The sequence below is a fragment of the Lactuca saligna genome, chromosome 2, assembly GCF_052625555.1.
Source record: "Lactuca saligna cultivar CGN05327 chromosome 2, ASM5262555v1, whole genome shotgun sequence".
NCBI lineage: Eukaryota > Viridiplantae > Streptophyta > Magnoliopsida > Asterales > Asteraceae > Lactuca > Lactuca saligna.
The window spans coordinates 116,352,904-116,370,758 of record NC_136418.1 but is presented as its reverse complement, the minus strand read 5'-3'; the positions used below and the strand labels follow the sequence as shown (position 1 = coordinate 116,370,758).

General features: G+C 32.8%; 1 pseudogene; it reads left to right on the top strand.

Annotated features, from left to right (window-relative positions):
- The first annotated feature begins 2,548 nt into the window (after positions 1-2,548).
- LOC145031397 (putative CCR4-associated factor 1 homolog 11 pseudogene) lies at positions 2,549-3,667 on the top strand (annotated as a pseudogene).
- The last annotated feature ends 14,188 nt before the right edge of the window (positions 3,668-17,855 follow it).

The following is a 17,855-nucleotide window of genomic DNA, read 5'->3' as shown; positions in this document are numbered from 1 at the left end:
AAACTATATGTTAAACCCGAGGTCAAACTGGTCAAAAACCAATGGTCAACGATCAACAAAAGTCAACGAATAGGTCAACGAATCTAACATCGTGGTACACTCTTGGCCGTTTCTTGGTCAACTAAGGACAAAACAATAGATCATTTGAGCATCTCCACGTCATGGCAAGCCCTTGGCCATGTCGTGACTTCTGACAGACCTAAAACTTTAGATCTACTTCTTTTCAATGGCTTAATGGATAAAGTTTCCAACTTTATCCGTTATGAGTCCATTCTAAGGCTAGATCTACCATCCTAATTCCATTAAGTCCTTAATGGAGCCAACACTTTTGCATAAACACAAGGTGACTCCAACATGTCTCATTTGCCCTTTCTATAGAACGTCTTGGCCATAGACGAGCCATATCAAGCTCTAGAGTTCCTCAAACTCCAAGAGCATCTATGGAAGGGACTAAAACAACCCATATATGACCTCAAACTTGAATCTAAAAGCATAAGTGTCTAGGTATGAACTTTATACCTTTAACAACCCATAAATATTAAGAAAATGTTGGATCTAAACTTGCTCTTTGTTCCCTTGCACCATGATGAACCTCTCATTTTTTTGGATTAGTGTCTAAGTCCATAACAATTTTGGTATGTACTTGACCCGATTGTGCATGATCCTTTTGAGTTTCCTTCACACTGGTGACTAGACATGATGATTGTTGAGGAGAGAGGCTGGTTTATTGTTAAGAATAATAAATTAGGGTATAAATATGATTTGTTAGTATATTATATGAATAATATATTAATTTGGAATCATATTATTAACTAGTATTTAATCAAAAAATAATTTAGAATTAATTTTGGGATTAAAGGAACTGACTGAAAGTGTAGGGGCTATTTTGTAATTATTCAGTAGTTGAGACTTTGGGCCATTGGATCACCTTTATTAAGGCTTGAACGAAAATCCAGGAAGGATCTAGGAGCTTTCGTCCAAGGGCTTAAGGAAAGGAGTCCATGGAATTGCTCAGGCCATAAGCTAAGGGATTAGGGTTTACACCTTGAAACCCTAGTTAGCCTTAAGTATAAATAGCACCCTAAGCTACTAAGATTTCATCCAAGCCTTGGGAAACCCTAAAAGGGATGAAATCTAGGGCAAGATATCCTTCTCTCCTCTCTCCTATATTCATCCTTTCACCTAGTGTGTTGGTGAGCCATTAGAGGTACTACACTTGTGGTACTTGCTTTCAAGAGCTAAGGAAATTCAAGGAACTAGTTGTTATTGCTATGTAACAACAAAATGTATGTATTCTATTTTTATATATGAATTTCGAAAATAATAGTAGCATGTCAGGTTTCTTTTTGTGTTCATAAAGTTGTATAACTAATAGTGAAAACATAGATCCAACTCTAGGGTTGCATGCACACATATGATTGTTTGTATAAAACCCATCACTTTTCCCCAAGCTTCACCAAAATCCAAAGAATAAGCTCTAAATCAAGAAATCAAGCCCTTAATTAGGCATGGAGGCTAGGATTTCATTTGAAATGGTTGGAGGCTGAAAAGGATGCCCTAATCCTTCAAATTAGGTGCTTAAATATGGATAAAACCCTAAAACTCGTAGGCTTGGGCTGCATCGGCTGCCATGCCGTGACCTTCCTCTTGTCAAACCGTGTCGGCCGTCCAGACGCTCGTTCTTGAATTGGTATGCAACGATGTGACACTCCATTCTCCACGTCATGTCATAAGGCTCTTCCAAAAACTTTACTTTTGATCATTCCGGGTCTTCAACTGATCTATTCTGAAAAACAGGTGGTACAATCGTTTTGATGATTTCGCAGATCGTCTACCTATTTTGTAGCTAGCATATTTGAAATAACAACTAATATAATTGTTTGACTAATTTTTAACTATTTTTTTAAAAAGCAAACAATAAGATCAATCATATTCGTCATTTTCTTTTCTTTTAATCTTTCAATTTCAATTAATATATTAAATACTTTGCTTTTTGTTAATTTCACTTTTATTTGATGCACTCATTGATTGAAAAAAAATGTATGAATTAATAAAAAATTTAGACAATAGTTCAAAACAAAAAGCTAAAAACCACATTTCAAAAGCATAAATTAAAGGTAACATGTCTCATCTTTAAAATGGGACAAGAAGGTTTAGATATGATTGACTAGTCACAACTTTTTTTTTTTTTTTTTGTCGTATTATTTGCAATATGTTATAACATACTATTAAATATAATCATAAAACCTAATTATATATTCAAATATTAAAACAAAAATTATTATGAATATTCAAATATATTTTCTCCACTAAATTATCTTTTCATATGATTAGACACGCTTTATCATACAAATCAACTAATGAGAATCAAATTAAAAGTCAAAACTACATACTTAAATCAAAAAATTATGACCAAAAAACAAGAATTAATTTAATTTAATGATTAAAAAAATGCAAACAAATATTATTTTATTATCTTTGTCATTATTAACAGAAAAAGAAAGAAAAAGCTGAACACGTATTCGTATTCGTACCATGGCCCGGGTCTGTTTATGCCCCCCCACTCATTCCCACTATCAAACCGTCTTCACGTCCCCCATTTCTTCGTCTCCTTCCTCTTTATATATACATACACCCTCTGCTAACCCTAATTCAGAATCCAGATCACCCATCACCCAATCACCTTCACAGATTCCTTCTGCCATGTCGTTAAAGGACTTGCCACCATCGCCCCCGCCACGCATCGTCGTTCGTTCCGTCTTTGCGTACAATCTACAATCAGAATTCCATTTGATCACATCAATAATCGATGATTACCCTTTTGTTTCAATGGACACGGAGTTTCCCGGCGTTGTCGTACGCCCTAACGCGGGTTATGATTACTTTCGCAACCAGAGCCCTTCCGATCACTATCTCCTCCTCAAATCGAATGTCGATGCTCTGAAACTCATCCAGGTTGGCCTCACCCTCACCGACGCTGAAGGAAATCTCCCGGATCTCGATGAGAGTAACAACAACACTCGTTACATTTGGGAATTTAATTTCAACGACTTCGATCCGTCACGCGACCAGCACGCTTCTGACTCGATCGAACTTTTGAAGCGACAAGGGATTGATTTCGAGAAGAATCGTGAATTTGGGATTGACTCGGTGAAATTCTCGGAGTTGATGATGTCTTCAGGGCTTGTCTGTAACGAGCGTGTGAGCTGGGTTACGTTTCACAGCGCTTATGATTTCGGCTACTTGGTTAAGCTCCTCGCTGGGCGTGTTTTGCCCGATGAGTTGTCCAGGTTTCTCGATCTTCTGAAAACTTTCTTTGGGGCTAACGTTTACGATGTTAAGCATCTGATGAGGTACTGTGAGAGTCTGTATGGTGGGTTGGATCGGGTGGCTAAGACTTTGGAGGTCGATCGGGCTGTTGGGAAGTGTCACCAGGCAGGTTCCGATAGCTTGCTGACTTGGCACGCGTTTCAGAAGATTAAGGTTCTTTGCAGCGGCGGACCTGAGAAGTACGCCGGCGTTCTCTACGGATTAGAAGTTTTCTGAAATGTTTCTGGTGATGGTATTGGTAGCTTGTAGAAATTTCTTTCTAAACTTCTATTAGCAAATCAACAGATGTAAAGTTCTGGTCTTTTTTAATATCATTTTAGCTGCGATCATTCCATTATTTCCTTCATCTACCGATTCTATATCTTAAATCTTAATCTGTTACTTAATTCATATTCATATCATGAACTAGAACAAGGGAAAACGGATCACTAATAGAAATGGATCATATTCATATGATCATATCCCTCTTGCTGTTCATGAAATTTTTGATTATTCTAGATACTTCCGTGTTTAATGTTCTGCATTTGGAGCTTAAAAGCTGTATGATTCTCAACTTTCTTCTTGGTGATCAATAAAGGTATGTAAAATCTACAATATTATAGCTTCTTGAATTTGAGATCATTGATGTTTTATACAGATGCTTTTGTTGATGTAGGAGAAAGGAGAAAGGATCATTGTTGCAGTTGTACATGACGCCATGGATGTTGTAAATCAAATGGTAATTGTAATCCCACTATTTTGCTCCAATTTCTCCATTTTTTCAATCATGACTATTTATTATTTAAGCTATACTAGATGTTTATTGATTGTGAAGTACTAAATTAAGCTATGATAATACATACAATAGTACTAAATTTAGGGGATAAATGCAAAAAAGTAGCAATGTACATTTCATTTTTGTTCTTGTAATAGCATTGTACTTCCATATTATTTCCTATTAAAGCAATGTACTTTGAAAAATCTACTTTGAAATTGTTTTATAAAATGTTTTTTTTGCCACATCAGCATTAGATATATCCCATGTGGACAATGACATGGCATAAAACCTGCATAATTCAAATCAACAAAGTTGCTTATTTACAGGTAAATTTTTCAAAGTGCTATGTTTTTTTTTAAGAAATAATTTGGAAATATAATGATGTGAAATGAAAGTATAATGCTATAATAAATAGAATTGGGAAGTAAAATTTTAACTGTATATGCGAAGCATCTTCAAATGTAGTACAAAAGTTTTGATATGGATTTTGATTATTATAGTGTTCTAGCATTTTATTTTTTCAAATGCGATTGATGTGAATGTTTTTAAATTTGGGAGAGTGCTTGTATGGTGTTTGATGAAATGTCTAAGAGAAATGTTGATGTGAATGTCTCTAAATTAGGAAGAGTGTTTGTAAGGTGTTTGATGAAATGTCTATGAGAAATGTGGTTACATGGTTGGCTGTTGGGTTAGTAGTTTACAGATATGACACCATGTATCTGTGCATATGGTTCATATTTAAGTTATACCACAATCACCACACTATTGTAGTGCCACGTCATCATTTTTTCCATCACCCCATAAAACTAGGGGATGTCTTCTCACACCTTACAACATTTTTTTTAATTGAATGCAATTTAATAAAAATGAAATTTTATAAAATTAATAAAAGGAAAATATTTCATTAATTTAATTAAAACGATTACAATGATACTTTAAATAAAACGACCATATAAGATAAAATGACTATTAAAATAATACGACTACAAAATACAACTAATTATAATTTTTTTTTTTCATAATATCTGCTCTAGCCTACGAAACCATATCGTGTTTGTTGCTAGTGAGATGATCGATTCGTTTTGTTAAAAATTTCAAATAATGCATTTTTTGGTTCTCTACACAAGTTCTTTGTTTCGCCTCTTGTGTTTTTGTTATCTGTTACATTTTTTCTTTCTCAAAATTCAAACGACGCTCGAAATTCAAGTTATAAAATTTTAAACTAGAAGTGACCTTTTGAATGTCAGAGCCACTTCCAACACCTAATGCATTTGATGAAAACCCTTTCTTTTTCGTCCTATTTCTCCCTATTGGTCGAACTACTTTTTCGAGTTCGAGCTCACCCATGTTGTTCAAATCAATCCTAAATTGCGCATCTGATGAAGTAGTATAATTCGCCTTCGAAACTTTTGTTTTTTCACCACCTTGTTCTTCTTCTTCTACATACTCTTCAAACATCAATAAATTTGAAAGAATTTTTAGTATCAACAAAATATATTTGAAGTGCCATCTTGAAAAATTGTTAATCGTTTTCCCCGTTTTTCCATTGAGTAAGCAAGTTATTGTGGAATTTGGTAATTTATTTGTTCATCTCTTGAAACTTGCTACAACATTGGTGTTTTGTATGATATTCCCCACAACCTATGACATTGATGTGAAAATGTGAAATGAAAGTATAATGCTATAATAAATAGAATTGGAAAATACATTGCTATTTATTGCATTTAACCTAATTAATTAAGTAAACAAAGTTTGATTTTAGTTAAGTTTTTGCCAAGGGTCTATTTCTGGACCTCTTTCACAAAATTAATTATTATTCATGAAGTTATTCCTTTAAATCTTTGGAGCATCTTCAAAAGTATACAAAAGTTAATGACAGACATTTTTTTGTGACATGGTTTTATGATAATATAAGCTTAATTTATCAGGTAAAAAGGTTTGACAAAATCTTATAAAGTTATTATATTGTTGTTTCGTAGCTTACAAATATAACACCATGTGACTTTCATATGGCTCATATTTATGTCTAATTGTATTTGTGATTAATTTGCTGATGTACAAATATGAAATCCTTTGCACCTTTTTTCATTTGATTTCGTAGTGTGATTAATTTGCTGATGTACAACACTAATATAATGTCCTTTCTCCAATGGATATGCATATGCTTCATTTATCTACTGCAAACTTATTTTTGATAACCAAATTTGATATCTTGTCTAATATTGTTATGTGATACCTCTTTTCATAACATCTTTCTTTCCACAACTTCTATCTTCTTTTCATGCGGTCTCTTTTTCCTTTATCGTATCGATTTGTACGAGATTGTTGGCCTAACTGCCGCCCTATAGAATTTTCTTTTTAGTTTTAACTAGTAATTGAGTCTACGTTTTGCAGCGAGTTTTTATGTGTTTTTGTTGCGTATTAGGAGTGAAAAACAAAGTGGTAAAAGTGATATTTTGCAAAGTTTAAGGTGGAAGAGGGTAAAAATGATATTTTAAAAGTAAAGGAATGAAAATATCAATTTACAAAATATAAGGGTTGCAAGTGATTTTAGACTATCTATAAAAGTTGAAAACTTTTTGAATTATATCCACAGTTTTTTTTTTAATACCACTAGAACCAATTTTATAGTTTTGTCAAAATAAAATTAAAGGATTAAAATTGTACAGAATACTGTACACTCTGCACAACATCAGCTGTAGCTTAGCTACATGAACTTTGTCCTGTAAAAATCATGAAGCCGCCCTCCATTGTAAAGGCATACTTCTATGCGGTTATTAATAATAATAATAATAATAATAATTATTATTATTATTATTATTATTTATTTGCAGAAAGTTATTTTAACCTCTTATGTTTGTGGGCTGCAAGACTTTAGAAGAAAAGAGAGGCAAGACATAAACAAATATTTTTGACCTCTTTTTTTTAAAAGGTAAAAAAAATATTTTTTGGTTTTTAAAGACTGTTTTTTAAGTTTTAATTCCCACCGTAACCATCAATGCTACAACTCAAGTATCCGTAACTCTCATTTGAGTGTAGTAATGCTCCTAAATGCATACTCCCTCACCTTCATGCAAAGTGCTTAAATTCCACTAAAAATATTCCATCTTATATGTATTATTTTTAACCTTTTTCTTCCATCCTCGTACTCCAAATATCCAATTCCAACATACCATTTGATTCCCTCATCGTGCCTATCACATCACAATGACATCATCATATTTTTTTTGGAATCTAATAAAGAACTTAATTGAAATCAAAGCAAAAATCAATGACCTAAGTGTCGACCCCTGATGAAGTCATATTTCTTAGACCAAAGGGAGTGGGTACGGTTCTACCGGACTTTTGTCATGGTGGTGCTAGGGAACACGGTTTCCACTGTATGCAGGGGCGAAAGCAAGATTTCACAGTAGGGGGTGCACCGGAAAGTTAGGGGTTGCACGATAATAGAAAAAATAAAAATTTTAAAAAATTTCGAAAAATTTTCCACTGCCACCGGAAAATTTAGGGGTTGTCAGTGCCACCGGTGACCCCCCTAAATCCGCCCCTGACTGTATGGTTTGGCCGCATGTAGTAACTCTCCCTCATTCTATCTCTCTCTCTCTCTGTGTGTGTGTGTACACCACACCTAGTGTGGTAAAAAACCACACTTTATGTGGTAAAGTTAACATGCAGCCTATGTAGCGTCTACGTGACATAGTAGGGAGTGTGGTTTATATGCTACGAGTGTCTCCAACCTTAAGGTCTAAGAACACCATATGGATTTATTTAATTACTTTCGGTGTCTTCCAAATCGGCAATTCCTCTCTCGATGTACATTATGATATGAACAACATATGGATTTATTTCATTAAGTAAATATATATAAATGTTCAATGGTCTGAATATATTCTTTATAAGTAGCATCCTTAGTTGTAATGGAGTGCCTCAAAGCAAATGATGAACTAATTTAACGTGAAGTGTGCACTTCGCTATAGTTAAAGCAACAAATCACATGATGTTACAAAGTATTGAATGGTTGACCAAAACATGCATCACACTTGACATGATCACATTCATAACCAACTTCTAAAATCTAAAAGATTCGTATCATCTTTCTTCATGTTGTATATCAATAATCAACAAGGGAATCTAAACTAAAACTACAAAGGCCCATATGCAACACTTCATATGATAGGGGGCCATACCAACATGTGAGTTTGTAACAAAGTCTCTCTCAAATGGTCCAATTTTGGTGATTTTTAGCAATAGACGTTAAACAATCAAGTGAATCAACCCAATTTTGCTATAAAACCGTGTTTAACTTTTACCCCCAGCATATCGGGGCCACTAAACGTGGGCACTATGGGTTGTATAAAAATTTAAGCATCTTTTTTGAAGGTGAAGGTGGGTTTTTGGGACCAAAATGAAGAAAGCGACATGATAATATTAATATCCATCGTGGTTTATTGGGACTAAGGTAACAGAAAGGGACATATAATGTTGGATATATTGAAACAAACAATACAGAATTAATCCATTATTAACTCCCCCACACATTTCAAGGGCCCAACTCTCACTTTCTATCTTATATCGACACTCGATTACTTTGGTGGTCCTTTACAATATCATCTACTCTTATTGGTCTTTATATTTGTTACATGACATAACAGATTGAAGTTTGTTTGGTTGCGTTGGATTAGAATTGAGGGATTACTTTTTCTTGTGATTAAGTCATGTATGGGTAAAACAGGTGAACGAGTAACGATATCTATAAGGATAAAATGTTATATATATATATATATATATATATATATATATATATATATATATATATATATATATATATATATATATATATATATATATATATATATATATATATATATATATATATATATATATAGGTTCAGGTTCATTTGAGACCATTCTAATTTTGTGAGACCATGAGACCAAATCTAAAAATAATTTTAAAACGCAAAATAAATGGAAAAATCCAAAAATTCTTTTTTTTAAATAATATTTTCGGATCTTGAATTAACTAAAAAAATATATAAAAAAATATAAAAAAAAAATAAAAAAAATTCCGTTTTTTTTTGAAAAATACGTGAAATATTCTAAATAGAATATTACACTGACATATTCTAAAGAATAATTTTAAAATGCAAAATAAATGGAAAAATCTAAAAATTCTTTTTTTAAATATTATTTTCGGAACTTGAATTAACTAAAAAAAAAAAATAATAAATAAAAAAAATTCTATTTTTTTTTGAAAAATACGTGAAATATTCTAAATAGAATATTACGCTGTACATAGTCTAAAAATAATTTTAAAATGCAAAATAAATGGAAAAATCAAAAAATTCTTTTTTTTAAATATTATTTTCGGAACATGAATTAACTAAAAAAATAAAAAAAAATAAAAAAAAAATAAAAAAAATAACAAAATGCGTCTCACGATCTCACAAAATATAGGTGGTCTCAAATGAACCTAACCCATATATATATATATATATATATATATATATATATATATATATATATATATATATATATAGAGAGAGAGAGAGAGAGAGAGAGAGAGAGAGAGAGAGATAGAGATAGAGAGAGAGAGAGAGGTGAGTTTAATTGAGAAAATAAAAAAGGTTGAGAAAGGGGAAATCATTCTCAGTCACTCATTTAATTTAAGCATAATAAGACACGGTGGCAAACTTGTAAATATGTTAATAACCTTCAATCTCAAATACGTATCGATAACAGTTCGTTCATCATTAAAAATTTCCTCCAACCTTCAATAATCATCCAGATTTCTTCAACTAAACCAGAATTTCTTCGCTGTTCATGAAATTGGAATCGGAGTTCTAGACTCGCAGTCACAGTCGACATTGAAGGACTCAGAATCGGTACTCACAGGTTCCCAATTGGATTTTCGGAAATCAAAATCAAAATAAGAAATCGACCAGACATAGGATATCGCATCTGAAGTCGAAATCAGAAGTATATTATGATTTGGAATTGATAACTTGATGTTTTTAACATTTTTAAAATAGTTAACTTGTATGCATTCCAACTGTTTAATGAAATGCATAAACTAAATTATCACGTTATATTCACATATGAATATGTTTTCTCACCTGAATCAGTATATGATTATTAAAAACACAAAATAAATATGCAAGTTTGTATGTTATTCATATGTGAATAAAATATAAAAATTATATATATATATATATATATATATATATATATATATATATATATATATATATATATATATATATGTGTTAAAATACCTTCAAATATTCATAAGTGAATATATTCACAAATGAATATACCTTGTAATATTCATATGTGAATATATTGTATAATATTCATAAGTGAATATATCATCTAATATTCACAAGTGAATATAGAATGCAATATTCACATTTGATATACTATGGAATACTATGTAATATTCACATATGAAATATTATTTAATATCCATAAGTGAATATATCATCTAATATTCACAAGTGAATATACTATGTTAATATTCACAATATACTATGTTTATTATATGTTATATTCATATATAAATGATACTTAAATTGTAAAAAAAAATCATACTTTTTATTCATAAGTGAATAACGAATGTATTGTAATAAAATCTAATGCATTTTTATTCACTTATGAATAATGATAGCTAAAAATATAAAAAAATAAATTTTTTATTTTATCTTAAAACTATATCAATATGGATGTCTATTTGTAGAGAATAAAAAATCAATGGATTTTGGTATATTTAAAATCATTTTTTGAAAAAAATAGCTTCTAAAAATAATAAAAAAAATGAAAAAAACTATGTTTTTGTATATATTAAAGTAATGATTAGCATAGTTTAAGGAAATACGTTTTGTTGGAAAACACATGTGCATTTCTTTCTCATTTCCGCCGGTACGTTGGATGCTTTTGCGGTAAAAATAAATGATTGGCTGAGAATTATTCCTAAATTCTCAACCTTTTTTTTCTCAATTGAACTATCCCATATATATATATATATATATATATATATATATATATATATATATATATATATATATATATATATATATATATATATATATATATATATTTAACGAAACTAGTTGGTTACTGTAGTTTTATTGTATACAAATGTTCTTTAACATTTTAAAATATAAAACGAATTATTGAAATTGTCCATATGGTTTGTAAAAATACATGTTAGGTTCTAAAGTTTCTATTCATTTATTTTTTTTCATCCCGACAGTCCTTACTATTTGTTTTTGTTACGTTTTTGATCCCTCACAAATACAAAAAGACTATTGCCCGCTATACACTTTTTGTTATTTAGTTATTATTTATTAATTAAAAAATGTATTAACATAAATTGGTCCCACGATTACCACCACCTGCAATACAAGCCTCACTAGAAACCTACCAGCCACCTAAAACAATCGCTAATTACCGATGACCACCACTTGCCATCATTAACCATCGTCACCACTAGCAGTCATCGGTGACCACCGACACCTAATCCCATCCACTCTCCTGAAAATAAATCAAAACCGATAAAACTAAAACCTCAACCATGGATTCTTGGCAAAAAACCCAAGCAAACTATTAACAAAAAAACCATTGCTTAAATCATTTTCTTAATCCAATCCGTTTCTGAAACTTAATGCCATTTACCAAACAGCTTAAAAAAAAAAACATTACAAACTTGAAAACTGATGTAAAGAAGTGTTACGTCCTGATTTTCATAGTCAAAATTTTTTTTATTTATTTATTAAAATATATTAGGGTATGATTACATTGTGTAAAAACATGTAGTGAATGTACATGTGTACAAATGAACATTTTCCTTCATATGAGTACCTGACAAAAACATTTATAAACAATTGGATAAACGCTAGACTTACTTAGTTTTCTAAGATATCAAATATCACAATGCATATACATGCATACAAAAGGGCTCCGCCCAAAGTACATAATGGATCCCTCCCACACTACCTAATGGGCCCCACCCAACATACATAACGGGACCCGTCCGACATAAATAACCAAACATAGAGGCCACACATTAACTTCTACTGATATAGGCATATAGAACCTATACTATCAACACTATTCTACTAGCTCACACACACACACACACACACACATATATATATATATATATATATATATATATATATATATATATATATATATATATATATATATATATATAGTAACACATGATATAGTGAGATAACTCAACTGGATGGTTACTTTGATGATTGATAGATATCCCTTTGGCGTAACGGACAATGCGTCTAACATATATTAACCTAGAAGACTATAACTTATTAGTGCGTATGAAAATTTGATAATGAAACTAGATCTTTCACTAATCCCAATGAATACCGAGAGTTCTATCAAATAAGGATCATCCAGGCCGGACAGTTAGGAGGCAGGACCATTTCGGCATATAACTTTTCTGAAATCCAACAACCAAGCCAACGTGACCATTCTAGATACCTCTCCCGTAAGTAAATCAATTAGCATTATGAATGAAATTACTGATAAGTCTTATTTTTAGGTCCATAATAACAAATTGTGACTATAAATATAAGTTACACCGAAAGAACGAGGGTGTAGCTTATCTTACAGAGGTTCTTGCCGACCAAAGTAATGAAATCGCACTTATAGGGATCCTACTGGATTGCTACTTCTTAGTTGAATACCTCAAGGGTCGCAAGGCTTCGTCAGAACATAGAAATCTAAGGAAAATGGGCTAAAAGTGTGGATAACTTAGAGAGAAAAGGTTCTAGGGGTGTAGGAATGAAAGGTCATAGGAAAGGAGTACTTATAGGCAAGAAAAGGCAAAAGCGCATTGTACCTAGGGTGGTGCGCGCCGCGCCCTAGGTTGGTGCTGGCTCCTGTGGGCTTCTGCCACGTGTCGCGATATCGGTGGTCCACATCGGTGCTTCTAGAACCTTGCCACATGTCACGTTCCTATGGTTCCATCTGTCACAATCTTATGGAGTCACATCAACATGTATCAAAAGAAAAGGGCTGCCCCGACCATGCCACATGGCGCTCTCTCATGGTGTCACGTCATCGTGTGTGCAACACACTTCGCGCGTCACTTTCCAGATTTTCAATATGGCATAACTTCTTCATACGAGCTTCATTTTTCAACATTCTTTATATCCCGGAAAGCTCTTGACAAGATCTACAACTTTCTTTTAGATCCTAACAACTAATTCTCTACAAGTTGGGGCTAGCCCACTTGACTAACATGGAGGTTCTAATCTAACTACTAACTAGGAGGTCTTAGGTTCAATCCCAGGCACAGGAGATAAATATTTATTTGCTGTTAAAAAAACAACTAATTCTCACTCTATCAAAAATTTATATTTTTTAGGCTTTTGAATTCGTTGCAGAAATCATAACTCCTACAGACGGACTCCGTTCTCGATGTTCTCTATATTGACTAGATTTTCAAATATTGTTTTGCTTATTTTTTTTCGAATAACCTATCGTTCCGGAATTCGATTTCAGTGTGCACACTCATGTGCTGAATCCTTGAAAAATCATAATTTCCTTTCACGAAGTTAGATTTGGACTTTCTCTATATGCATGCTCTCGGTTTTTACGAATACTATTACTTTCATTCAAATAGCTTAAGCTAAAAAGTAATTTATCAAAATTTTACTTTTTACGATACGCTGAGCCGTGGAGGTTTAATCACGAACTTCGAAGAAACATAACTTCTTCATACGAAGTCGGATTTACGCTTTCTATATATCTACGGAGATTGTATCAGTGTTTTCTACATGTTTACGATGATTACTTGTGATAAAGAGTAATATATCTATACTTTGAAGTTATAATCAATGGATTATATTGAATCCTACAGAATACTAAAAGTGGGGTGTTACAACTCTCCCCCACTTAAAAAGATTATGTCCCTGAAATCCCGCTCCAAGTGCGCCTAGACGTTATCTTATCGGAGTTATTGAGATTAACTCGTGATCTAGTTGACGTTGTCACCTTTGCATATCTTATAGAATTTCATTCTCTACCTTAAACATATTCCTAAGCTCCTTGCGACGTCTTCTAAGACGAGAACTCTTCGGTTGGGACTTTATAAATTTATATTTTACGATGAACGGTCACCTTCAGACATGAAATGTCAATTTTTGTTTTGACTAGGAACTTTGCTGACTTGTTTTAACGCGAGTAACTAGGGAAATTTACTTATGATGACCTAACGGAATTTACTTTCAAGAACGTGACTTTATAAAAGGCTTACAATGTGCAGTTTAGAGCTTGTGTCATATGACATCTTTCTATGATGTACTGCTACATTAATTACGATCCTAGGTTATAGGTATCTGCCTAGTTTAGGTGTCTTAGCAACATGAAATTTAACCAAAACTACTAGAATGAGTTTACTAAATCCTTACAATGGTTTAAATCAAATCTCTAAGCTTTGTATATGTATTGATTACTTGACGCTTTTTATGGCGATCTACATGACGTACTGAATTTCTTATCTATTGATCCTTTGATGTGAGGATAAATCCTACATCCTTGAAAGTACAAACCTATCGAGTCCTCTTGACTGTTTAAGACAAAACTGAGAATTCGGTAAATTCCTAAATCCTATCTAATGTTTGGGAGGAAAGACCAAATCTTTCTTTAAGAAGAAGAAGCTCGTAGCCTGTGGATAATCTTAGTAGAAGACTTCCTTCTTTCTTTATCCTAAACATAAATGAAAACTTCTATCTACTTGGGTCGGATTCCTTACGATGAAACTGAAACTAACAATCTCCACCTAATTGTTTTGCCACTCCTATACCTTGGTGTCGAAGCCAAAATTCGAGTTGTTCCTCGTACTTCTTCCTTTTGGTCGGTTCTCCCCCACATGGGTTCGACCCAGTATCTGCTACTACTTGTCATTAATCAAAGCTTAAGGTGGCTTTGCTTATACAATTGGTATTTCCTTTTTGACTTTGAAGAAACTCATGTTTGTTATATCTAACGACCTTTGATATTTCTATCACACTACTACTACTTATATTCTTCACAAGTGACTTCCTTAAAATAGGATAAGCATAAGTTATTTGAAAATACATTAACGCATACGTTTGACTATGTTTAAAACTAGCAACCATATGTAAAGTAAACATTTCGTATTTATTATAATATTGTCATCGTACATTTATTACATTAGTTGAAGCCTAAGAGCATTATTAACTTCTATGATGTGATCTCATTTATGCCGGAGCTTTCCCTCGATCCCAATAAAAACGAGATACAAAATCTGGTGCTTCCTTTGCATTGAGTTGAAAGGCTCACCCTTTGGCTCTTGGGGCTTCAACTCCGCCCTTTCGTCCATCGATTATCCTCAACGTCACCGATGCTGGAACTTGTATTGCGCATGTTGGATTCAGAATATGATATTTAGCCTTGATGTGGACAATATGATTGCAGTTAAGACATATATGCAATCCCCATGGATCCAAAAAAGGACAACTAGCCTTGATGTGGCCTATCTGATTGCAATGGAGACATATACACACTCCTTGTGGTTCCTGCTTACAGTCTTTACTGTAATATCCTTCCTTGCTACACTTGAAGCATATCAAAGCAAAAGAAACTCCTCCATGGTACTTCCTACACCTACTAAATCCTGGAACTCTCTACCTTCTGGACCTTGATTCGTTGGGCTTGAATTTCTTGGTTGATGGGTGGGATGGAGCTGGTGTTTGCCTCTTTTCCTTTCATTAAGTTTCCAACTCAATTTCTCTTTTCTTGTCATGCTCTTGCATTTTTGCTAGGTTCTTGTATTTATTGTTCAATACAAATTACCTGATGTCAGTTTTGAGCATGCTTAAGTATCAAGACAACTGAACCCGTTTTGATGAGGCATACTCAGGGTAGAATATGGTCTTTTCTATGAATATCTTGGTGATCTCGGTTATCGATTTAGTGGTCTTTTTGAGTGAAAGATAATCTTGAGCGAGTCGCTCTCTCTCTACTAGTGGAACATACTCTGCCTTGAAATTCTGCAAAAACTACTCTCAACTCACTACGCTCTTCTCCGATGGTGAATAGTTCTTAGTGACAAAGTTCTACTAGTCGTTTTCTCCTCAACGTATAAGATTCTATGCATTCTGAACATCAGGTTCGCTGAACCAGCACAAGTGTAGAAGCATCTTTCTACATATGAGATCCACCTCATGGCAACAATTGAGTCTTTAACACTACAAAAATCTAGCGGGCTTGGTGTTATTGAACTATTAATAAGGCATCTCTTCTCTCCCGATTAGGCTACAATAGCGACAACAATAGTTGCTGTGGTGGGAGAGGTACTTGTAACAACAATGTAGCATTCATTAAACTGGGCGATTAGTTCGATGTTGATAGTTTCGAAATTTTTTGGAATCATCTCTCTTACAACTGCTGATATCGTCGCCTCAATCCAGTAGTGTACCATCACCAGTTTCGACATCCTTAGGGTTTTAACATTTTGGAAACAAACATTTGTAATCAAAATGATCTTTTGTAATGGGATTTTCCACAAATATAAATAAATGATTTTAAAAGCATAAAGAAAAGTCTTAGTTAGTTTTGAAAATTAGAGAATATCACAGTTGGTATCAGAGAATTAGTTTAAGCAAACTAGGAATTTGTAGGATTTCTAGACTTAAACATAAAGGTTAATCAATGATAGTGTGGTGTGTACCTAGGATAGTTTAGGTTCTAAACCCTAATAGACACACTCACTAGGATATTTTAGGGTACAAGCCTTAAATAATATTAAGTGCTAAATAAGAAATTAATATATATATATATATATATATATATGTATATATATATATATATATATATATATATATATATATATATATATCATAACATAGGTTAACTACCTTATTTGCTATATTATGCACTAGCATACTTTAGAAATGCATTATATGTGCTAAATGATATGTATGTGCTAAGTGATATGTATAGACGAACTTAGATTGCTAAAGTTAAGGTTCGTTGCCAACCTAGTATTTTGTATACTTTAGAAATGCCTTATATGTGATAAACGATATGTATAGACGACCTTATATATTCTAAACGATATGTCTAGATGACCTTTTTATTCGGTAAAGAAATTTGGAACCCAATAAAAATGGTAGATTTCCGTAATATAAACCTAACGACAAGAAGAACGGAGAGCACAAAGAAGCAAAGTGGTGTGGAAAATGCAGAAAGAAGCATTTTGGAAAATGCTCAGGGGTTGTAACCTGCTTTAGTTGTGGCAAAACTGGTCACTATGCTAAACAGTGTGCGACCACTTATATGACATGTTTCAAGTTTGGGGAAGCCATGCATTTCAAAGAGGATTTCCCATATTAAGGAGTGGCACGAGCATTGCTAAAGACTCTAAATATAGTAAAGGAAGAAGCATATGGCGCTGCAAGAAGTTAGGGGTAGGAAGCTACCAACGCAAATTCAAGATATAAATTAGTCGTCTTATATAGGTAGTAATATGACATGAAGCTCAATATAAAGAGGCATAACCAATGTTGTAATAATTTCCGTAAGTTATACAATTTATAGTTAAGTTACATCGCTATGTGACATTAAGAAATTATGATTTCAACATAATGGTTTGGTTAAGAACAAATTCTGGTATAGTGTGCCTGTGAGCAGAACACTACACAAGAAAGGAATTATACCAAAGGTTGGAAGATAAAATTGCGGTTGAAGATACACATGGAAGAAGTCGTAGTCTAGT